This window comes from Pseudophryne corroboree, chromosome 9, assembly GCF_028390025.1.
Source record: "Pseudophryne corroboree isolate aPseCor3 chromosome 9, aPseCor3.hap2, whole genome shotgun sequence".
Classification (NCBI taxonomy): Eukaryota; Metazoa; Chordata; class Amphibia; order Anura; family Myobatrachidae; genus Pseudophryne; species Pseudophryne corroboree.
Window position 1 is genome coordinate 1,233,127 of NC_086452.1, and position 25,263 is coordinate 1,258,389.

Genomic DNA, 25,263 nt, shown 5'->3' on the forward strand with positions numbered 1-25,263 from the left:
ATACTACGTACCAGGGATACTGCGGCGCCACATACTGCGTACCAGGAATACTGCGGCGCCACATACTGCGAACCCGAGCTCCTGCGGTTCCACATACTGCGTACCCGAGCTCCTGCGGCGCCACATACTGCGAACCCAAGCTCCTGCGGTTCCACATACTGCGTACCCGAGCTCCTGCGGCGCCACATACTGCGAACCCGAGCTCCTGCGGTCCCACATACTGCGTACCCGAGCTCCTGCGGTTCCACATACTGCGTACCCGAGCTCCTGCGGTCCCACATACTGCGTACCCGAGCTCCTGCGGAGCCACATACTGCGTACCAGGGATACTGCGGCGCCACATACTGCGAACCCGAGCTCCTGCGGTTCCACATACTGCGTACCCGAGCTCCTGCGGCGCCACATACTGCGAAGCCGAGCTCCTGCGGCGCCACATACTGCGAAGCCGAGCTCCTGCGGCGCCACATACTGCGTACCCGAGCTCCTGCGGTGCCACATACTGCGAACCCGAGCTCCTGCGGCGCCACATACTGCGTACCCGAGCTCCTGCGGCGCCACATACTACGTACCAGGCATACTGCGGTGCCACATACTGCGTACCCGAGCTCCTGCGGAGCCACATACTGCGAAGCCGAGCTCCTGCGGTCCCACATACTGTATACCAGAGCTCCTGCAGCGCCACATACTGCATACCCAAGCTCCTGCGGCGCCACATACTGCGAACCAGAGCTCCTGCGGTGCCACATACTGCGAACCAGAGCTCCTGCGGTGCCACATACTGCGTACCCAAGCTCCTGTAGCGCCACATACTGCGTACCCGAGCTCCTGTAGCGCCACATACTGCGTACCCGAGCTCCTGTAGTGCCACATACTGCGTACCCGAGCTCCCGTAGCGCCACATACTGCGTACCCGAGCTCCTGTAGCGCCACATACTGCGTACCCGAGCTCCTGTAGCGCCACATACTGCGTACCCGAGCTCCTGCAGCGTGACATTTCAGTCCTTGTATGGGTTATGTCACACATTGCAACCTTCGTTGTGCACCCAAGATTCGTCGCCTGGTACACACATGGTTGGAATGAACAATACATGGATCTGTCGGCTGCTCTTAGCTTTAGTACGCGGCAACATTGTGAGTGGTCTTTTCTAGGCATTGCCTATTCCCCTCAAGGTAACCTAGTTATCCTGGCATGTTGTCCTACCGTAACTCCTGTGTGGGGATAATACATTTGTGAATACAGTATTCAGGTCTCAGAAATGTACACATTACAAATTATACTGTATGCCCAAATACTCACAAATGTTATGAGATATAAAAGCATAGTGTACTGTATGTAGTGCACCAACAATGGCTATACTAATCCCTGCACCATGGGGGTAATTCCAAGTTGATCGCAGCAGGATTTTTTTAAGCAAATTGGGCAAAACCATGTGCACTGCAGGGGGGGCAGATATAACATGTGCAGAGAGAGTTAGATTTGGGTGCGGTGAGTTCAATCTGCAATCTAATTTGCAGTGTAAAAATAAAGCAGCCAGTATTTACCCTGCACAGAAACAAAATAACCCACCCACATCTAACTCTCTCTGCACATGTTATATCTGCCTCCCCTGCAGTGCACGTGGTTTTGCCCAATTGCTAAATAAAATCCTGCTGCGATCAACTTGGAATTACCCCCCATGTCCGTTGTATTGTAGTGTGTCTTGTTTGTGTATAATGTTGTAGAAAGACTGAGCGCACACGGAGAAAAGCGCTATACTACTATCCTAGAATTATTTTGTAAACTGTTGCGCCCTACTCACACATATATCATATACACACACACACACATTGTGTAGACAACAGTGACAACCACCACCCCCCTCCCCGATTAGATCATTCACTAATGAAGTGGCTTGCTGGAAGGAGCTAACGCTAGACGCCCCACGCCTGGGCCAACGGGGCAGACGCCCCACGCCTGGGCCAACGGGGCAGACGCCCCACGCCTGGGCCAACGGGGCAGACGCCCCACGCCTGGGCCAACGGGGCAGACGCCCCACGCTTGGAGAAGGGATAAAGCAGTGATAAGTGGGAGGTGATAACGCACCAGCCAATCATTATGGGTTTGAAAAATGACATTAAGGAGCTGATTGGCTGGTGTGTTATCACCTTCCTTTATGCCCCACGGCAGCCCGCACTGTGTTCCTCACATCTCGCAGTTATTTCTTAAGCCAAAAATTCAGTTCCCATAAGAATGAACTGAAATCAAATCATTAAGTTCCCCAGGTACAAGATGCAGTAAAAAATAAAAAAGGAGGTCTTCCCACATTTTATCTCTCAAAAAATCTTGTCAACATGCTCTTCCACTACCCTAGGGCCGCGCACCAGCCCTCCCTCCGCCCTCGGGCCGCGCACCAGCCCTCCCTCCGCCCTCGGGCCGCGCACCAGCCCTCCCTCCGCCCTCGGGCCGCGCACCAGCCCTCCCTCCGCCCTCGGGCCGCGCACCAGCCCTCCCTCCGCCCTCGGGCCGCGCACCAGCCCTCCCTCCGCCCTCGGGCCGCGCACCAGCCCTCGGGCCGCGCACCACCCCTCCATCCGCCCTCGGGCCGCTCACCACCCCTCCATCCGCCCTCGGGCCGCTCACCACCCCTCCATCCGCCCACGTGCCGCGCACCAGCCCTCCATCGGCCCTCGTGCCGAGCACCAGCCCTCCATCGGCCCTTGCGCCGAGCACCAGCCCTACAACTCCCTTTGTGCAACACTAACTATTTTACACTAATACCTACCTTTCAAGTAATGGAGGGCCCAAACCTACACATATATACAATATATTGTACAGATATGTCCTCATACATCTTTGCTGCAGTCAAGACAAACAACCCCTCTTGGCACGCCAGGTCACGTGACACTCCTCTAGCGTCTGGCATCCTTTTATCCAAATATGTCTTACTTGCAACGGAATGTGGCTAGGACTCATGAGGAGACTGAGACTATATACCTGTGTGCGGCAGAGTCTCTGAATATGTACAATGTGGCTAGGACTCATGAGGAGACTGAGACCGTATATCTGTGTGCGGCAGAGTCTCTGAATATGTACAATGCGGCTAGGACTCATGAGGAGACTGAGACCGTATATCTGTGTGCGGCAGAGTCTCTGAATATGTACAATGTGGCTAGGACTCATGAGGAGACTGAGACCGTATATCTGTGTGCGGCAGAGTCTCTGAATATGTACAATGTGGCTAGGACTCATGAGGAGACTGAGACCGTATATCTGTGTGCGGCAGAGTCTCTGAATATGTACAATGTGGCTAGGACTCATGAGGAGACTGAGACCGTATATCTGTGTGCGGCAGAGTCTCTGAATATGTACAATGTAGCAACCGCAGCTTTTTTCAAATACAAGTTCTGTTCTGCTCCATAGACAGACCCAGTCACATGGGATCCGGTCGGGATCCCAGTAGGCGATATACCAGCAGCGGAATCACAACACTTATCGGAACAAGACACTGCCGGGCCGCCGGAGACGTAAGTCAGGGAGAGGTTAGGCACCACCGGGGAGGGTTAGACTGTGGGAAAGGAGGATTAGGGCCAGGGGGTCATTGGGGGGAAGGTAAGTACTGTATTCTTACCTTCACCCTTACCTGGATTCTCACAATCGGGAAGCTGCGGTCGGTATTCTGACTGCCGGCATCCCGATCACCAGCATTTCAAACCCCAACCTAGTGACACACAACATACAAGTGTCATGTATTAATCAGCACAGTCTCCTCGTGCATCCTAGTCACACACAACATACAAGTGTCGCGTATTAATCAGCAGTCTCCTCGTGCATCCTAGTCACACACAACATACAAGTGTCATGTATTAATCAGCACAGTCTCATCGTGCATCCTAGTCACACACAACATACAAGTGTCATGTATTAATCAGCACAGTCTCATCGTGCATCCTAGTCACACACAACATACAAGTGTCGCGTATTAATCAGCACAGTCTCATCGTGCATCCTAGTCACGCACAACATACAAGGGTCGCGTATTAATCAGCACAGTCTCATCGTGCATCCTAGTCACGCCCAACATACAAGGGTCGCGTATTAATCAGCACAGTCTCGTCGTGCATCCTAGTCACACACAACATACAAGTGTTGCATATTAATCAGCACAGCATCCTCGTGCATCCTAGTCACATACAAGTGTCGCCTATTAATCAGCACAGTCTCCTCGTGCATCCTAGTCACACACAACATACAAGTGTCGCCTATTAATCAGCACAGCCTCCTCGTGCATCCTAGTCACACACACACAACAAACAAGTGTCGCGTATTAACCAGCACAGTCTCCCCGTGCATCCTAGTCACACACAACATACAAGTGTCGCGTATTAATCAGCACAGCCTCCTCGTGCATCCTAGTGACACACAACATACAAGTGTCACCTATTAATCAGCACAGCCTCCTCGTGCATCCTAGTGAAACGCAACATACAAGTGTCGCCTATTAATCAGCAGTCTCCTCGTGCATCCTAGTCAAACACACAACATACAAGTGTCGCGTATTAATCAGCACAGCCTCCTTGTGCATCCTAGTCACACGCAACATACAAGGGTCGCGTATTAATCAGCACAGTCTCATCGTGCATCCTAGTGACACGCAACATACAAGTGTCACGTATTAATCAGCACAGTCTCCTCGTGTGTCGCGTATTAATCAGCACAGCCTCCTCGTGCATCCTAGTCACACGCAACATACAAGTGTCGCCTATTAATCAGCACAGTCTCCTCGTGCATCCTAGTCACACACACAACATACAAGTGTCAAGTGTCGCCTATTAATCAGCAGTCTCCTCGTGCATCCTAGTTACACACAACATACAAGTGTCGCGTATTAATCAGCACAGCCTCCTTGTGCATCCTAGTCACACACACAACATACAAGTGTCGCGTATTAATCAGCACAGTCTCCCCGTCCATCCTAGTCACACACAACATACAAGTGTCAAGTGTCGCCTGTTAATCAGCACAGCCTCCTCGTGCATCCAAGTCACACGCAACATACAAGTGTCGCGTATTAATCAGCACAGTCTCATCGTGCATCCTAGTGACACACAACATACAAGTGTTGCATATTAATCAGCACAGTCTCCTCGTGCATCCTAGTGACACACAACATACAAGTGTCGCCTATTAATCAGCACATTCTCCTCGTGCATCCTACTGACACGCAACATACAAGTGTTGCGTATTAATCAGCAGTCTCCTCGTGCATCCTAGTCAAACATACAAGTGTCGCGTATTAATCAGCAGTCTCCTCGTGCATCCTAGTCACGCACAACATACATGGGGCGCGTATTAATCAGCACAGTCTCATCGCGCATCCTAGTCACACACAACATACAAGTGTTGCGTATTAATCAGCACAGTCTCCTCGTGCATCCTAGTGACACACAACATACAAGTGTCACGTATTATTCAGCACAGTCTCCTCGTGCATCCTAGTCACGCACAACATACAAGGGTCGCGTATTAATCAGCACAGTCTCCTCGTGCATCCTAGTCACACGCAACATACAAGTGTTGCGTATTACTCGTGCATCCTAGTCACACACAACATACAAGTGTCGCGTATTAATCAGCACAGCCTCCTCATGCATCCTAGTCACACGCAACATACAAGTGTCGCGTATTAATCAGCACAGTCTCATCGTGCAGCCTAGTCACACACAACATACAAGTGTCGCGTATTAATCAGCACAGCCTCCTCATGCATCCTAGTCACACGCAACATACAAGTGTCGCGTATTAATCAGCACAGTCTCCTCGTGCATCCTAGTGACACACAACATACAAGTGTCGCGTATTAATCAGCAGTCTCCTCGTGCATCCTAGTCAAACAGACAACATACAACTGTTGCGTATTAATCAGCACAGTCTCCTCGTGCATCCTAGTCACGCACAACACACAAGGGTCGCGTATTAATCAGCACAGTCTCATCGTGCATCCTAGTCACACACAACATACAAGTGTCGCGTATTAATCAGCACAGTCTCCTCGTGCATCCTAGTCACGCACAACATACAAGGGTCGCGTATTAATTAGCACAGTGTCATCGTGCATCCTAGTCACGCCCAAAATACAAGGGTCGCGTATTAATCAGCACAGTCTCGTCGTGCATCCTAGTCACATGCAACATACAAGTGTCGCCTATTAATCAACACAGCCTCCTCGTGCATCCTGGTCACACACAACATACAAGTGTCGCCTATTAATCAGCACAGTCTCCTCGTGCATCCTAGTCACACACAACATACAAGTGTCGCGTATTAATCAGCACAGCCTCCTCGTGCATCCTAGTGACACGCAACATACAAGTGTCGCCTATTAATCAGCACAGCCTCCTCGTGCATCCTAGTGACACGCAACATACAAGTGTCGCCTATTAATCAGCAGTCTCCTCGTGCATCCTAGTCAAACACACAACATAAAATAAGATTTTACTTACCGATAAATCTATTTCTCGGAGTCCGTAGTGGATGCTGGGGTTCCTGAAAGGACCATGGGGAATAGCAGGAGACAGGGCACAAAAAGTAAAGCTTTTTCCGATCAGGTGGTGTGCACTGGCTCCTCCCCCTATGACCCTCCTCCAGACTCCAGTTAGGTACTGTGCCCGGACGAGCGTACACAATAAGGGAGGATTTTGAATCCCGGGTAAGACTCATACCAGCCACACCAATCACACCGTACAACTTGTGATCTAAACCCAGTTAACAGTATGATAACAGCGGAGCCTCTGAAAGATGGCTCCCTACAACAATAACCCGAATAAGTTAACAATAACTATGTACAATTTATGCAGATAATCCGCACTTGGGATGGGCGCCCAGCATCCACTACGGACTCCGAGAAATAGATTTATCGGTAAGTAAAATCTTATTTTCTCTATCGTCCTAGTGGATGCTGGGGTTCCTGAAAGGACCATGGGGATTATACCAAAGCTCCCAAACGGGCGGGAGAGTGCGGATGACTCTGCAGCACCGAATGAGAGAACTCCAGGTCCTCCTTAGCCAGAGTATCAAATTTGTAAAATTTTACAAACGTGTTCTCCCCTGACCACGTAGCTGCTCGGCAAAGTTGTAATGCCGAGACCCCTCGGGCAGCCGCCCAAGATGAGCCCACCTTCCTTGTGGAGTGGGCCTTTACAGATTTAGGCTGTGGCAGGCCTGCCACAGAATGTGCCAGTTGGATTGTGCTACAGATCCAACGAGCAATCGTCTGCTTAGACGCAGGAGCACCCATCTTGTTGGGTGCATACAATATAAACAACGAGTCAGATTTTCTGACTCCAGCTGTTCTTGCAATATATATTTTTAATGCTCTGACAACGTCCAGTAACTTGGAGTCCTCCAAGTCACTTGTAGCCGCAGGCACTACAATAGGCTGGTTCAGATGAAATGCTGACACCACCTTAGGGAGAAAATGCGGACGAGTCCGCAGTTCTGCCCTGTCCGAATGGAAAATCAGATATGGGCTTTTGTAAGATAAAGCTGCCAATTCTGACACTCTCCTGGCAGAAGCCAGGGCTAGAAGCATGGTCACTTTCCAAGTGAGATATTTCAAATCCACCTTATTTAGTGGTTCAAACCAATGAGATTTTAGAAAATCCAAAACTACATTGAGATCCCACGGTGCCACTGGAGGCACCACAGGAGGCTGTATATGCAGCACTCCCTTCACAAAGGTCTGGACTTCAGGGACTGAAGCCAATTCTTTTTGAAAGAAAATCGACAGGGCCGAAATTTGAACCTTAATAGATCCCAATTTGAGACCCATAGACAATCCTGATTGCAGGAAATGTAGGAATCGACCCAGTTGAAATTCCTCCGTCGGAGCACTCCGATCTTCGCACCACGCAACATATTTTCGCCAAATTTGGTGATAATGTTGCACGGTTACTTCTTTCCTTGCTTTAATCAAAGTAGGAATGACTTCTTCCGGCATGCCTTTTTCCATTAGGATCCGGCGTTCAACCGCCATGCCGTCAAACGCAGCCGCGGTAAGTCTTGAAACAGACAGGGACCCTGCTGAAGCAAGTCCCTCCTTAGAGGTAGAGGCCACGGATCTTCCGTGATCATCTCTTGAAGTTCCGGGTACCAAGTCCTTCTTGGCCAATCCGGAACCACTAGTATCGTTCTTACGCCTCTTTGCCGTATAATTCTCAATACTTTTGGTATGAGAGGCAGAGGAGGAAACACATACACCGACTGGTACACCCAAGGCGTTACCAGCGCGTCCACAGCTATTGCCTGCGGATCTCTTGACCTGGCGCAATACCTGTCCAGTTTTTTGTTGAGGCGAGACGCCATCATGTCCACCATTGGTCTTTCCCAACGGGTTACCAGCATGTGGAAGACTTCTGGATGAAGTCCCCACTCTCCCGGGTGAAGATCGTGTCTGCTGAGGAAGTCTGCTTCCCAGTTGTCCACTCCCGGGATGAACACTGCTGATAGCGCTATCACATGATTCTCTGCCCAGCGAAGAATCCTTGCAGCTTCTGCCATTGCACTCCTGCTTCTTGTGCCGCCCTGTCTGTTCACATGGGCGACTGCCGTGATGTTGTCCGACTGGATCAACACCGGTTTTCCCTGAAGCAGAGGTTCTGCCTGGCTTAGAGCATTGTATATTGCTCTTAGTTCCAGAATGTTTATGTGAAGAGACGTTTCCAGGCTCGTCCATACTCCCTGGAAGTTTCTTCCTTGTGTGACTGCTCCCCAGCCTCTCAGGCTGGCGTCCGTGGTCACCAGGATCCAATCCTGTATGCCGAATCTGCGGCCCTCCAATAGATGAGGACTCTGCAACCACCACAGAAGAGACACCCTTGTCCTTGGAGACAGGGTTATCCGTAGGTGCATCTGAAGATGCGACCCTGACCATTTGTCCAACAGATCCCTTTGGAAAATTCTTGCGTGGAATCTGCCGAATGGAATTGCTTCGTAAGAAGCCACCATTTTTCCCAGGACTCTTGTGCATTGATGTACAGACACCTTTCCTGGTTTTAGGAGGTTCCTGACAAGCTCGGATAACTCCTTGGCTTTTTCCTCCGGGAGAAAAACCTTTTTCTGAACCGTGTCCAGAATCATCCCTAGGAACAGCAGACGAGTTGTCGGCATTAACTGGGATTTTGGAATATTCAGAATCCACCCGTGCTGTTTATAGCACTTCTTGAGACAGTGCTAATCCCATCTCTAGCTGTTCTCTGGACCTCGCCCTTATTAGGAGATCGTCCAAGTATGGGATAATTAATACGCCTTTTCTTCGAAGAAGAATCATCATCTCGGCCATTACCTTTGTAAAGATCCGAGGTGCCGTGGACAATCCGAACGGCAGCGTCTGAAACTGATAGTGACAGTTTTGTACAACGAACCTGAGGTACCCCTGGTGTGAGGGGTAAATTGGAACGTGGAGATACGCATCCTTGATGTCCAAGGATACCATAAAGTCCCCCTCTTCCAGGTTCGCTATCACTGCTCTGAGTGACTCCATTTTGAACTTGAACTTCTTTATGTACAGGTTCAAGGACTTCAGATTTAGAATAGGCCTTACCGAGCCATCCGGCTTCGGTACCACAAAAAGAGTGGAATAATACCCCTTCCCTTGTTGTAGAAGAGGTACCTTGACTATCACCTGCTGAGAGTACAGCTTGTGAATGGCTTCCAAAACCGTCTCCCTTTCGGAGGGGGATGTTGGTAAAGCAGACTTCAGGAAACGGCGAGGTGGATCCGTCTCTAATTCCAACCTGTACCCTTGAGATATTATCTGCAGGATCCAGGGATCTACCTGCGAGTGAGCCCACTGCGCGCTGTAATTTTTGAGACGACCGCCCACCATCCCCGAGTCCGCTTGAGGAGCCCCAGCGTCATGCTGAGGCTTTTGTAGAAGCCGGGGAGGGCTTCTGTTCCTGGGAAGGAGCTGCGTGTTGCTGTCTCTTCCCTCGACCTTTGCCTCGTGGCAGATATGAATAGCCCTTTGCTCTCTTATTTTTAAAGGAACGAAAGGGCTGCGGTTGAAAAGTCGGTGCCTTTTTCTGTGGGGGAGTGACTTGAGGTAGAAAGGTGGATTTCCCGGCTGTAGCCGTGGCCACCAAATCTGATAGACCGACTCCAAATAACTCCTCCCCTTTATACGGCAAAACTTCCATATGCCGTTTTGAATCCGCATCACCTGACCACTGTCGCGTCCATAAAGCTCTTCTGGCCGAAATGGACATAGCACTTACCCGTGATGCCAGTGTGCAGATATCCCTCTGTGCATCACGCATATAAAGAAATGCATCCTTTATTTGTTCTAACGACAGTAAAATATTGTCCCTGTCCAGGGTATCAATATTTTCAATCAGGGACTCTGACCAAACTACCCCAGCACTGCCCATCCAGGCAGTCGCTACAGCTGGTCGTAGTATAACACCTGCATGTGTGTATATACTTTTTTGGATATTTTCCATCCTCCTATCTGATGGATCTTTAAGTGCGGCCGTCTCAGGAGAGGGTAACGCCACTTGTTTAGATAAGCGTGTTAGCGCCTTGTCCACCCTAGGAGGTGTTTCCCAGCGCTCCCTAACCTCTGGCGGGAAAGGGTATAATGCCAATAATTTCTTTGAAATTATCAGTTTTTTATCAGGGGCAACCCACGCTTCATTACACACGTCATTTAATTCTTCTGATTCAGGAAAAACTATAGGTAGTTTTTTCATACCCCACATAATACCCTGTTTAGTGGTACCTGTAGTATCAGCTAAATGTAACGCCTCCTTCATTGCCAAAATCATATAACGTGTGGCCCTACTGGAAAATACGGTTGATTCGTCACCGTCACCACTGGAGTCATCGCCTGTGTCTGGGTCTGTGTCGACCGACTGAGGCAAAGGGCGTTTCACAGCCCCTGACGGTGTTTGAGTCGCCTGGACAGGCACTAATTGATTGTCCGGCCGCCTCATGTCGTCAAACGACTGCTTTAGCGTGTTGACACTATCCCGTAGTTCCATAAATAAAGGCATCCATTCCGGTGTCGACTCCCTAGGGGGTGACATCCTCATATTTGGCAATTGCTCCGCCTCCACACCAATATCGTCCTCATACATGTCGACACACACGTACCGACACACAGCAGACACACAGGGAATGCTCCTAACGAAGACAGGACCCACTAGCCCTTTGGGGAGACAGAGGGAGAGTTTGCCAGCACACACCAAAAGCGCTATATATATATCAGGGATAGCCTTATAATAAGTGCTCCCTTATAGCTGCTTTGTTATATCAAATTATCGCCATAAATGTGCCCCCCCCTCTCTGTTTTACCCTGTTTCTGTAGTGCAGTGCAGGGGAGAGACTTGGGAGCCGTCCTGACCAGCGGAACTGTGAGAGGAAATGGCGCCGTGTGCTGAGGAGATAGGCCCCGCCCCTTTTCTGGCGGGCTCGTCTCCCGCTATTTAGAGAAATCAGGCAGGGGTTAAATATCTCCATATAGCCTCTAGGGCTATATGTGAGGTATTTTTAGCCTTTATAGGTAATCATTTTGCCTCCCAGGGCGCCCCCCTCCCAGCGCCCTGCACCCTCAGTGACTGCCGTGTGAAGTGTGCTGAGAGGAAAATGGCGCACAGCTGCAGTGCTGTGCGCTACCTTTTGAAGACTGCAGGAGTCTTCAGCCGCCGATTCTGGACCTCTTCTGTCTTCAGCATCTGCAAGGGGGCCGGCGGCGTGGCTCCGGTGACCATCCAGGCTGTACCCGTGATCGTCCCTCTGGAGCTTGATGTCCAGTAGCCAAGAAGCCAATCCATCCTGCACGCAGGTGAGTTGACTCCTTCTCCCCTCAGTCCCTCGCTGCAGTGATCCTGTTGCCAGCAGGAATCACTGTAAAATAAAAAACCTAGCTAAACTTTTTCTAAGCAGCTCTTTAGGAGAGCCACCTAGATTGCACCCTTCTCGGCCGGGCACAAAAATCTAACTGGAGTCTGGAGGAGGGTCATAGGGGGAGGAGCCAGTGCACACCACCTGATCGGAAAAAGCTTTACTTTTTGTGCCCTGTCTCCTGCGGAGCCGCTATTCCCCATGGTCCTTTCAGGAACCCCAGCATCCACTAGGACGATAGAGAAAAGTGTTGTGTATTAATCAGCACAGTCTCCTCGTGCATCCTAGTCACGCACAACATACAAGGGTCGCGTATTAATCAGCACAGTCTCATCGTGCATCCTAGTCACGCACAACATACAAGGGTCGCGTATTAATCAGCACAGTCTCGTCGTGCATCCTAGTCACACGCAACATACAAGTGTCGCGTATTAATCAGCACAGTCTCCTCGTGCATCCTAGTCACACACAACATACAAGTGTCGCGTATTAATCAGCAGTCTCATCGTGCATCCTAGTCACACACAACATACAAGTGTCGCATATTAATCAGCATAGTCTCCTCGTGCATCCTAGTCACACACAACATACAAGTGTCGCGTATTAATCAGCACAGTCTCATCATGCATCCTAGTCACAGTGCGTTGTAATGAAGATGCATTTTGGCAACAAAGACACCTTGAACTTTAGCAGCGTTAAGCGGGACCTGATAGCCCACTCACACTGCATGGTGCACCGAGGTTGGATGTATGGGGACACACATCTGTATATGTATGGGCTAAAATAGACAACAATGACTCATCACAGAGCTCCTCATGGGACAACATTGCCACGCCTAATAATCACCCAATGACACCCAAGTATAACTGTATCCAAGAAAGGAAATAGGCGCAGAGAGATGCACAACCAAACATAGCGAGATCACACACTATGTACAGGAGAGACGCACAACAGTAACAATGAAACAAAACAGCTCATGCTAAGGATACTCTATAGAACATGATCAGGTGCAAATAACAGGAATAGACAATGAGAAGAAATGTATGTTTAGTGCAACGGGTGTTCAGTCAGTGTGAGGGAAATAGTAACAGGGGAGCGGGGCCCACACAGGGGCCAAACGGGGCCCGACACAGGGGAGCAGGCCTACACCAAGCGTGTGAGGGCGCAGGGCATGTACTGAGCGTATAATACTCTATACGAAGAGGAGGTAGAGGCTACACTCCCTACAGAGTACGAGCACAGGCTATACTGTACACCGAGTGAGTGTGAGCAGGGGCTGTGCACAGAGTGTGAGCAGGGGCTGTGCACAGAGTGTGAGCAGGGGCTGTGCACAGAGTGTGAGCAGGGGCTGTGCACAGAGTGTGAGCAGGGGCTGTACACAGAGTGTGAGCAGAGGCTGTACACAGAGTGTGAGCATGGGCTGTACACCGAGTGTGAGCATGGGCTGTACACCGAGTGTGAGTGTGAGCAGGAGCTGTAAGCTGAGTGTGAGCAGGGGCTGTACGCTGAGTGTGAGCAGGGGCTGTACGCTGAGTGTGAGCAGGGGCTGTACGCTGAGTGTGAGCAGGGGCTGTACGCTGAGTGTGAGCAGGGGCTGTACGCTGAGTGTGAGCAGGGGCTGTACGCTGAGTGTGAGCAGGGGCTGTACGCTGAGTGTGAGCAGGGGCTGTACGCTGAGTGTGAGCAGGGGCTGTACGCTGAGTGTGAGCAGGGGCTGTACGCTGAGTGTGAGCAGGGGCTGTACGCTGAGTGTGAGCAGGGGCTGTACGCTGAGTGTGAGCAGGGGCTGTACGCTGAGTGTGAGCAGGGGCTGTACGCTGAGTGTGAGCAGGGGCTGTACGCTGAGTGTGAGCAGGGACTGTACGCTGAGTGTGAGCAGAGGCCGTACGCTGAGTGTGAGCAGGGGCCGTACGCTGAGTGTGAGCAGGGGCCGTACGCAGAGTGTGAGCAGGGGCCGTACGCAGAGTGTGAGCAGGGGCCGTACGCAGAGTGTGAGCAGGGGCCGTACGCAGAGTGTGAGCAGGGGCCGTACGCAGAGTGTGAGCAGGGGCCGTACGCAGAGTGTGAGCAGGGGCCGTACGCAGAGTGTGAGCAGGGGCCGTACGCAGAGTGTTAGCAGGGGCCGTACGCAGAGTGTGAGCAGGGGCCGTACGCTGAGTGTGAGCAGGGGCCGTACGCTGAGTGTGAGCAGGGGCCGTAAACTGAGTGTGAGCAGAGGCCGTAAACTGAGTGTGAGCAGAGGCCGTAAACTGAGTGTGAGCAGGGGCTGTACACTGAGTGTGAGCAGGGGCTGTACACTGAGTGTGAGCAGGGGCTGTACACTGAGTGTGAGCAGGGGCTGTACACTGAGTGTGAGCAGGGGCTGTACACTGAGTGTGAGCAGAGGCTGTACACTGAGTGTGAGCAGGGGCTGTAAACTGAGTGTGAGCATGGGCTGTAAACTGAGTGTGAGCATGGGCTGTACACTGAGTGTAAGCAGGGGCTGTACACTGAGTGTGAGCAGGGGCTGTACACTGTGTGAGAGCAGGGGCTGTACACTGAGTGTGAGCAGAGGCTGTAAACTGAGTGTGAGCAGAGGCTGTAAACTGAGTGTGAGCAGGGGCTGTACACTGAGTGTGAGCAGGGGCTGTAAACTGAGTGTGAGCAGGGGCTGTACACTGAGTGTGAGCAGGGGCTGTACACTGAGTGTGAGCAGGGGCTGTACACTGAGTGTGAGCAGGGGCTGTACACTGAGTGTGAGCAGGGGCTGTACACTGAGTGTGAGCAGGGGCTGTACACTGAGTGTGAGCAGGGGCTGTAAACTGAGTGTGAGCAGGGGCTGTACACTGAGTGTGAGCAGGGGCTGTACACTGAGTGTGAGCAGGGGCTGTACACTGAGTGTGAGCAGGGGCTGTACACTGAGTGTGAGCAGGGGCTGTACACTGAGTGTGAGTAGGGGCTGTACACTGAGTGTGAGCAGGGGCCGGCCAGTAGCAGCAGTCACTCACCTGTCGCTGGAAATCAGGGGGTAGGGGTGTATGAGGAGCTGGACGCCGGGACACGGAGGAGGGGCCGGTACCTGTGGGAGCCGGGGGCAGGAGCGTTCCCGGAAGTAGAGAGCCGCTGTCACAAAGCACGTGACGGTGAGATCATGTGACCGGCTGTCAGGGAGGCGTCACGTGAGCAGCAGCTGTCAGGCAGCAGAGAGATCTGTGTGGCCCCTCATGTCACCTCTTCCCCTGTCTCTGTACATGCGGGGCCCCAGCTACACCACCACATACCCTCCAACATTTTACACCGAAAAATCGGTACAAATCCGAAAAGGGGGAGTGGCCGCGGGTAAAGGGGGGGGGGGGGGGCGTGGTCACGCCCCTTTTCCTATACTTTCAATGGAAGTTTGGAGAGCCAAAAATCGGTACAGACCATGAAAAAAAGGTACTGTACCTATTAAAAAGGTACAGTTGGAGGGTATGCCACCAGCCCCGTGCTATTTATTTATAAGGGCTACACATATATACCGCTGCACCTGTGTATAATGCCCACATGTATCTATACCGCTGCACCTGTGTATAATGCCACATGTATATACCTCTGCACCTGTGTATAATGCCCACGTATATACCTCTGCACCTGTGTATAATGCCCACGTATATACCTCTGCACCTGTGTATAATGCCCACATGTATATACCTCTGCACCTGTGTATAATGCCCACATGTATATACCTCTGCACCTGTGTATAATGCCCACATGTATATACCTCTGCACCTGTGTATAATGTCCACATGTATATACCACTGCACCTGTGTGTAATGCCACATGTATATATACCGCTGCACCTGTGTATAATGCCCACATGTATATATACCGCTGCACCTGTGTATAATGCCCAGATGTATATACTGCTGCTCCTGTGTATAATGCCCACATGTATATACTGCTGCACCTGTGTATAATGTCCACATGTATATATACCGCTGCACCTGTGTATAATGCCCACATGTATATATACCGCTGCACCTGTGTATAATGCCCACATGTATATACCTCTGCACCTGTGTATAATGTCCACATGTATATACCGCTGCACCTGTGTATAATGCCCACATGTATATACCGCTGCACCTGTATATAATGCCCACATGTATATATACCGCTGCACCTGTGTATAATGCCCACATGTATATATACCGCTGCACCTGTGTATAATGCCACATGTATATACCTCTGCACCTGTGTATAATGCCCACGTATATACCTCTGCACCTGTGTATAATGCCCACGTATATACCTCTGCACCTGTGTATAATGCCCACATGTATATATACCGCTGCACCTGTGTATAATGCCCACATGTATATACCGCTGCACCTGTGTATAATGCCCACATGTATATACCGCTGCACCTGTGTGTAATGCCCACATGTATATACTGCTGTACCTGTGTATACTGCCCACATGTATATGTAGCAAGGACCAGTGTACTCGTGCGGTCACTGGCCCTGCTACTAGCCTGCACCTACCTCCTTACCTGGGATGGCTCGGCGCCATCCCATGGGGCCGGAGGTCGCACTGGCTCCGGGCAGCACTGGGGGCCGGGCCTGGTCCGGTCTTCCCCTACCCGGCCGGTTGCAGAGTTCGGCAGCGGGCGTGGGGGCGGCGGTGAATATCCACCGCCGCTCCACGCGGGTGATGGCGGCGGGCCTGCATCCTCCGGGACTCAGGCCCCGCCAATCACAGCGCCGCTTTTTGAATTTGGCGCCAGCCGCGAGCCAATCACGGCTCGTGAACTGGCAGCCAATCGGGAGTGGCGGCGGCGAGCCAATCCCGGCTCGCCGCGTCATAGCCCCGCCCCCCGGCACTGGTTTGTTTTAGCCAGCACCGGGCGCGGGAAGTCAGTTCGGGGACGGAGAAGGAGCGGAGAAGAGCTCCTGAAGATAGAAGAAAGAAGACGGCACCGGAAGTCCCGGAGGGCGGCGGTAGTTGCAAAAGAGCTGAGACACGCCGCCGCCCGCCGGGTGAAGTACAAGGAGCCGACCCCCGTCGGTGAAGACCTCGGAAGCCCTGGGACAGCGGTGTGCAACGCGAAAGAGCTTGCACAGGCCACCGCTGCCCAGGTGAAGTCTCCAGGAAGCCCGGAGGTGGTGGGAGCCATCCCACCTCCGGTGAAGACAACGCGGTGGGCGTGGCCGGACCAGGCTTGGTCCAGCCATTGCCCTTTGGACGGGTAAGTTCAGGTAGTGCCCCCCCCCACCCCTAGACCACCAGGGATTTGGGCACTAGGCCCGTGGGGCATGGCAGGCACTAGGCCTGAGGCGCGTTAGGCGGGCGCTAGGCCCGGGGGGACCAAAGGAGGCATTAGGCCCACCAGCCTGAGGCACCGTAGGCGGGCACTAGGCCCGTGGGGCAAAAACAGGCACTAGGCCTGAGCAGCAGAGGGCGTTAGGCCCCCATTATTCCCCCCACAGTTAGGCAAGCCCACGGCCTGAGCAGCAAAGGGCGTTAGGCCCCCCATTATCCCCCAGATAGACAGACATAGGCAGGGGGCATCCAGGGCAAGGAGGCCCAACGCAATGGTGTGTACATAAGTCGGCACTAGGCCGCAGGTTGCTGAAGTCGGCGATAGGCCGCAGGTTGCTGAAGTCGGCGATAGGCCGCAGGTTGCTGAAGTCGGCGTTAGGCCGCGGGTTGCTGAAGTCGGCGTTAGGCCGCGGGTTGCTGAAGTCGGCGTTACGCCGCAGGTTGCCGAAGTCGGCGCTACGCCGCAGGTTCGCATAAGTTGGCGCTACGCCGCGTGTGTGATGAGTTCTCAGTTTTCCCCACAGCCAGGCCCCCATGAAAGGTAGGCTGTCGGAAGTACGCGTTGGTGAGTACCACAAGGTTGAAACAGTATTACGGTGTTGTGCTATAACCTCTGTATAAGTGTCTCCCGTCATAAAGCGTAAGCAGCGCCACGTCCCGTGGGCTGTGTTGTGTGTTCTCTTACAGGAGCAAAGAAGAAGAAGGGCCAGTCGTCTGGCGGAAGCCGAGTATATAGCTGGTGAGCATAAAGGTGTTTCGTGTGTGTTCGTGGTGTATGTTGCCCCTCCCCCACCTCCCCTTTGGGCGTTTTCGTTCAGGGTCGCCCCTGGTGCTTCGCACCACTACGGGGGCACCCAGTCTGAGGCCACAAGTGCCAATGATGACCCTTCACGGAGCCCAGTGTAGGTCACCCCTGCGTAGTGTGTCGCTGTTATGCACACCAGTGCCTGCAGGAATGTACTGGTGTTTGAACTGTTATGCACACCAGTGCCTGCAGGAATGTACTGGTGTCTGAACAGAGAGGGATGCAAAACAAATGAACTCACAGACAGACTGGGAAATATGACATAACGTACACAGAAGGTGATAGGGTAACAAAACCAACACAGAGTGAACAGAGAAGCCCAGAGGCTAAGAAACTGGGTGTCTCCCTAGTATTAGAAATGCTCAGATGGAAAAAGCAAGATGTTGTGTTTTAATACGTAGAGAACCCGAAATGCTGTTGCTAAGGGCAACAGCAAAACCCTAAAGGGTTACCAACGGGTGTGGCAGTAAACTCCTTGGTCAGAGATGGAATAATAGACACAAGGAGAGTCTCCACAATCCTAATTCTCACTTGCAGGGCCCAGGTTCAGCTTACTGCCACTAAACTGACACATGGACGCCCTGCACAGTGAGAGAGGATTATGCAGGCAGGTCTGAAAGTACAGCCACAAACCTGCTGGGTTCACAGAATAGCAAAAGAACCTCAGCAGGCTAAACGACTGACTCCAGTCTTACTACTAGGTCTGGATTGGCAGAGTGTAGTACCAAATCCCCAGGCCTATTTGCAGTAAGCAACAACAAATACAAAGCTACACAGTACTGGCTAACTTTCAGGAACTGACTAACCAACAAAGATTCAGCAGCATCTGCTTAACCTGAGAAGAGGCCTTATAAAGCAGGTGCTGTCCACGCCCCCCTCAGACCTCACAGACTGTGAGCACAAAAACCAGCACCGGATCCCCTGCCTGTAACCACTGCACAGCAAAAGACCCGAACCGGAGTATCAGCTGCGCTCAGGTTACTCCGCTAGCACTTGTCTCCCGGTTGCCATGACGACGTGGCAGCACAGGGCAGGAGACCCTAACAGTACCCCCCCTCTGACGAGGGGTCAAAGAACCCCTACCACCGGGTTTATCGGGGAACTGCGAGAAGAAAGAGCGTATCAGTCTGGGGGCATGAAGATCACAACTGCGCACCCACGACCGCTCCTCCGGGCCATACCCCTTCCAGTGCACCAAAAATGACAGCCGACCCCGAACCATCTTGGAGTCAAGAATCCTTTCAACAACAAACTCCCTCTGGCCACGTATCAGAAGAGGGGAAGGTCTTCCTCTGGAAGAAGGATTACTAATCGCCCGTTTTAAAAGGGAACAATGAAATGTTTTATTGATACCCAAAGAACGGGGCAGATCTAACTGAAATGCCACCGGATTGATAACCCTGGTGATCTTATAAGGGCCGATGAACCGGGGGCCTAACTTATGAGATGGCTGTCTCAACTTCAAATTCTTGGTAGACAACCAGACAAAGTCTCCTAATTTGAAGCTGCAGGGTCTTTTCCGCTTATCAAAAACCCTTTTGGTCACTAATGACACAGACACAAGGGCTTTCTTCACTTTCCTCCAAATACCTCTAAGGACCGAAACGACAGAGGAACCACCAGGCGTGGAGTCCAGGGGGTCAAAAGAATTGGCCTTAGGATGATGCCCATACACACAAAGGAAGGGAGAGGTCCCTGTAGCAGAGTGAGCCGCGTTGTTATAGGCAAACTCCGCCATTGACAGATGAGCAACCCAGTCAGTCTGACACTTGGAGACATAACACCTGAGGAACTGCTCCAAGGACTGGTTCACCCTTTCAGTCTGGCCATTAGACTGCGGATGGTAGCCTGACGACAAGCTGACAGAAATCTGGAGATCGGAACAAAATGCCCTCCAGAATTTGGCCACAAACTGGGATCCGCGGTCAGAGACCACATCAAGTGGCAACCCGTGAAGACGCACAACATGCAGCATAAATAATTCAGACAGGCGTCTGGCCGATGGCAGCCCAACCAGTGGAACGAAGTGCGCCATCTTCGAAAACCTGTCAACGACAACCCAGATGGCTGTCATCCCCGAGGATTTGGGCAAGTCCACAACAAAATCCATTGAAATGTGGGTCCATGGCTTAGATGGAATAGAGAGTGGATGTAATGGGCCAACAGGAACCCCTCTAGGAGTCTTATTTCGGGCACAGATGTCACATGTCCGAACCCACTGATCCACATCCTTAGCCACCGAGGGCCACCACACCGCCCTAGATAGCAACTCCCGAGTTCTGGCAATACCCGGGTGACCTGCCGACTTCTTGGCATGGAATTCCAGGAACACTCGCTGTCTTAACCTAGGAGGCACAAACAAAAGACCTACCGGAAGGTCTGGAGGAGCCTGCTCCTGTGCTCTAAGGACTAATGACAAGAGGTCCTGGGTAATGCCCACTTTAATACATGATGGGGACACAATGGGCAACGGCTCCTCGGTGGTCTCCTGGATTGGAGCAAAACTCCGCGAGAGCGCATCAGCCTTGATGTTTTTTGACCCAGGGCGATATGTTATCAAAAAATTAAAGCGAGCAAAAAACAAAGCCCATCGTGCCTGCCTGGCATTGAGACGCTTCGCTGACTCTAAATATGCCAAATTCTTATGGTCGGTGAGAATTGAGACCACAAACTTAGCCCCCTCAAGCCAGTGTCTCCACTCCTCGAGTGCATCCTTAATAGCCAACAATTCCCGGTTACCCACGTCATAATTCATCTCGGCAGGCGAAAATTTACGGGAAAAGTAAGCACAGGGATGAAGGCGATTATCAGACACTCCCATCTGAGAGAGCACTGCCCCAATACCCATCTCAGAGGCATCCACCTCCACCACAAAAGGACGCTCTGGATCTGGGTGTCGCAGCACCTTGGCCGAGACAAATGCCCTTTTGAGACGGGCAAAAGCCGCTTTGGCCTCACGAGACCAGTGAGCAACATCCGCCCCTTTCTTAGTGAGTGCCACCAAGGGCGCCACTATAGACGAAAATCCAGCAATAAATCGTCTATAAAAATTTGCAAAGCCCAGGAAACGCTGAAGCGCCTTCAAACTAGTGGGCTGCACCCAATCCAGGACTGCCTGTACCTTGGAACCCTCCATTTGGAAACCTTCTGGGGAGATAATATATCCTAGAAATGCGATTTGCTGAACTTCAAATTCGCACTTCTCCAGCTTCGCCCCAAGCCGGTGGTCTCTGAGTTTCTGGAGGACTAAGCGTACATGCTTCCGATGTTCCTCCAGGGAATGGGAGAAGATTAGGATGTCATCTAAGTATACAACTAAGAATCTATCCAAATATTCCCTGAGCACATCGTTCATGAAATCCTGGAAGACTGCCGGGGCATTACAGAGCCCAAAAGGCATCACCAAATATTCATAATGCCCTGAGTGGGTATTAAAGGCAGTCTTCCATTCATCCCCCTCTCTTATTCGGATTAGATTGTACGCACCGCGTAGGTCAATCTTAGAAAAAATGGTGGCAGTACGAAGCTGGTCAAACAAGACCGAAATGAGAGGCAGTGGGTATGAGTTTTTAATCGTGATACGGTTCAATTCCCTGAAGTCGATGCAGGGTCGCAATGAACCGTCCTTTTTACCCACGAAGAAGAACCCCGACCCAACTGGAGACTGTGAAGGTCTGATAAATCCTTTAGCCAAGTTCTCCTGAATGTACTCTGCCATAGCCTGAGTCTCAGGACGTGACAGGGAGTACAACCTGCTCTTAGAAAGCTTAGCATTCGGCAACAAATCAATGGCACAGTCATAGGGGCGATGGGGAGGTAGTACCTCTGCAACTTTTTTGGAGAACACGTCCGCAAAATCTGCATAACACCCTGGCAATCCTGGCAAACTTAGCTGCGAGAGCCTGACTGGAAGGCTCAAGCAACTCCTGAAACAATCAGTACCCCAACTAAGAATCTCCCCAGAGACCCAGTCAAATTGAGGATTGTGGGCCCTTAACCAGGGTAACCCCAACACCAATGGGGCAAAAGTATAGACAGTCACATAAAAGGACAAATTTTCAGAGTGTGTGGCTCCAATAAACAAAGAAATCTGGCTAGTGCAAGAGGTAATTTTACCCTGGGATAATGGTTCCCCGTTTAACCCACAAATCTCAATTTCCGACGCCAAGGGTACTAAGGAAACACAGTGTTTCAGGGCGAATTGGCGGTCCATAAAAACCCCGTCGGCCCCACTGTCCACAAAGGCCTCAGTCTTGACAGTTTGACCGAGGATCTTCAAGGTCACCGGAATGATAAAAGTCTTCTTGGGAAATTCTGACTTCTGGCCTGACAGGATATTTCCCATCACCCTCAGGCCCTGAAGTTTTCCGGCTTTTCTGGGCATGATACTACCACATGACCCTTATTCCCACAGTACAAACACAACCCCTGCTGTCTCCTCCGCGTCTTCTCACGCGAGGAGAGGCGGGTAGCCCCAATCTGCATAGGCTCCTCGGAAAATTCCTCAGAGTCCGAGGTTCCCTTGGGAAAGAAGGAAACCTCGGTCTCCCTTTCAAGCCTACGCTCTCTCAGCCGTCTATCCACCCGGATGGATAACTGCATGAGCTGATCCAAGCTATCAGGCAAGGGATATTGTACCAGTTGGTCTTTTATCTGGTTAGAAAGACCTCTTCGGTACTGGTGTCTCAGGGCTGGGTCATTCCACTGGGTATCATGGGCCAACCTCCGAAACTCCGTACAGTAAACCTCAACTGGCCTTCGCCCTTGCTTAAGGATCGAAATCTGAGCCTCGGCTGAGGCCGTCTTGTCAGGGTCATCATACAACATGCCCAGTGCCGTAAAAAAAGCTTCAACACTTTTAAGCGACGGACAGTCAGGCTGCAACCCATATGCCCAGACCTGTGGGTCTCCTTGTAGCAAGGAAATCACTATGCCCACCCGCTGAATCTCTGACCCAGAAGACTGAGGCCTAAGCTGGAAATATAACTTGCAGCTCTCCTTGAAACAAAAGAACTGCGAGCGATCTCCAGAAAAACGATCCGGAAGATTTACTTTCGGCTCCTTAACCCCTGAAGGTGCTGCTGCTGCGGGAGCTCCGCCAGCGGCCTGGGAGGTGTGCATTTTAATGGACAAATCATTAAATTGACGAGTCAGGACCTGCACCTGATCGACCACCTGTTGCAACGTATTTTGAGGGGTATGCTCCATATTCCCACAAAATTTCAACAGGAGTATTGGGCTGCTGAATATGTTATGCACACCAGTGCCTGCAGGAATGTACTGGTGTTTGAACTGTTATGCACACCAGTGCCTGCAGGAATGTACTGGTGTCTGAACAGAGAGGGATGCAAAACAAATGAACTCACAGACAGACTGGGAAATATGACATAACGTACACAGAAGGTGATAGGGTAACAAAACCAACACAGAGTGAACAGAGAAGCCCAGAGGCTAAGAAACTGGGTGTCTCCCTAGTATTAGAAATGCTCAGATGGAAAAAGCAAGATGTTGTGTTTTAATACGTAGAGAACCCGAAATGCTGTTGCTAAGGGCAACAGCAAAACCCTAAAGGGTTACCAACGGGTGTGGCAGTAAACTCCTTGGTCAGAGATGGAATAATAGACACAAGGAGAGTCTCCACAATCCTAATTCTCACTTGCAGGGCCCAGGTTCAGCTTACTGCCACTAAACTGACACATGGACGCCCTGCACAGTGAGAGAGGATTATGCAGGCAGGTCTGAAAGTACAGCCACAAACCTGCTGGGTTCACAGAATAGCAAAAGAACCTCAGCAGGCTAAACGACTGACTCCAGTCTTACTGCTAGGTCTGAATTGGCAGAGTGTAGTACCAAATCCCCAGGCCTATTTGCAGTAAGCAACAACAAATACAAAGCTACACAGTACTGGCTAACTTTCAGGAACTGACTAACCAACAAAGATTCAGCAGCATCTGCTTAACCTGAGAAGAGGCCTTATAAAGCAGGTGCTGTCCACGCCCCCCTCAGACCTCACAGACTGTGAGCACAAAAACCAGCACCGGATCCCCTGCCTGTAACCACTGCACAGCAAAAGACCCGAACCGGAGTATCAGCTGCGCTCAGGTTACTCCGCTAGCACTTGTCTCCCGGTTGCCATGACGACGTGGCAGCACAGGGCAGGAGACCCTAACAGTCGCCCATTCTTTTCAGGTCACCCCAGGAAGTTCTTCTGTGTCTGGACGTGTGCCAGTATTGTCTGAACTACCTCGACGGACTGAAGGTGGAGGACGGGAGGCGTGAGGTACGTAGGCCTGGTAAGTGAGCGCTCCTTACCCCTTCAGCAGGGCCCCACCCCCGTGCCTCTTACATATATACCTCTGCACCTGTGTATAATGCCCACATGTATATATACTGCTGCACCTGTGTATAATGCCCACATGTATATATACCGCTGCACCTGTGTATAATGCCACATGTATATACCGCTGCACCTGTGTATAATGCCCACATGTATATACCGCTGCACCTGTGTATAATGCCCACATGTATATACCTCTGCACCTGTGTATAATGCCACATGTATATACTGCTGCACCTGTGTATAATGGCCACATGTATATACCTCTGCACCTGTGTATAATGCCACATGTATATATACCGCTGCACCTGTGTATAATGCCACATGTATATACTGCTGCACCTGTGTATAATGCCCACATGTATATACCTCTGCACCTGTGTATAATGCCACATGTATATACTGCTGCACCTGTGTATACTGCCCACATGTATATACCTCTGCACCTGTGTATAATGCCCATATGTATATACCGCTGCACCTGTGTATAATGCCACATGTATATACTGCTGCACCTGTGTATAATGCCCACATGTATATACCTCTGCACCTGTGTATAATGCCCACATGTATATACTGCTGCACCTGTGTATAATGCCCACATGTATATACCGCTGAACCTGTGTATAATGCTCACATGTATATACCGCTGCACCTGTGTATAATGCCCACATGTATATACTGCTGCACCTGTGTATAATGCCCACATGTATATACTGCTGCACCTGTGTATAATGCCCACATGTATATCTGCACCTGTGTATAATGCCCACATGTATATACCGCTGAACCTGTGTATAATGCTCACATGTATATACCGCTGCACCTGTGTATAATGCCTACATGTATGTATCGCTGCACCTGTGTATAATGCCCACATGTATATACCGCTGCACCTGTGTATACTGCCCACATGTATTTACTGCTATCTTTTATTAAGAAAAATTGCAACATACATTACAT

At 51.2% G+C, this 25,263-nt stretch overlaps 1 protein-coding gene across 2 annotated transcripts in view; it reads right to left on the bottom strand.

Annotated features, from left to right (window-relative positions):
* CC2D1B (coiled-coil and C2 domain containing 1B) overlaps positions 1-15,067 on the bottom strand; it is a 408,633-nt gene extending 393,566 nt beyond the window's left edge. The window contains exon 1 of one of the 2 annotated variants that reach the window (XM_063938881.1): positions 14,866-15,067. The gene's annotated coding sequence lies outside the window, so the exon portion shown is untranslated. The remainder of the gene's footprint in view (positions 1-14,865) is intronic. The other variant, XM_063938880.1, reaches the window with a different exon arrangement.
* Positions 15,068-25,263: the final 10,196 nt, after the last annotated feature.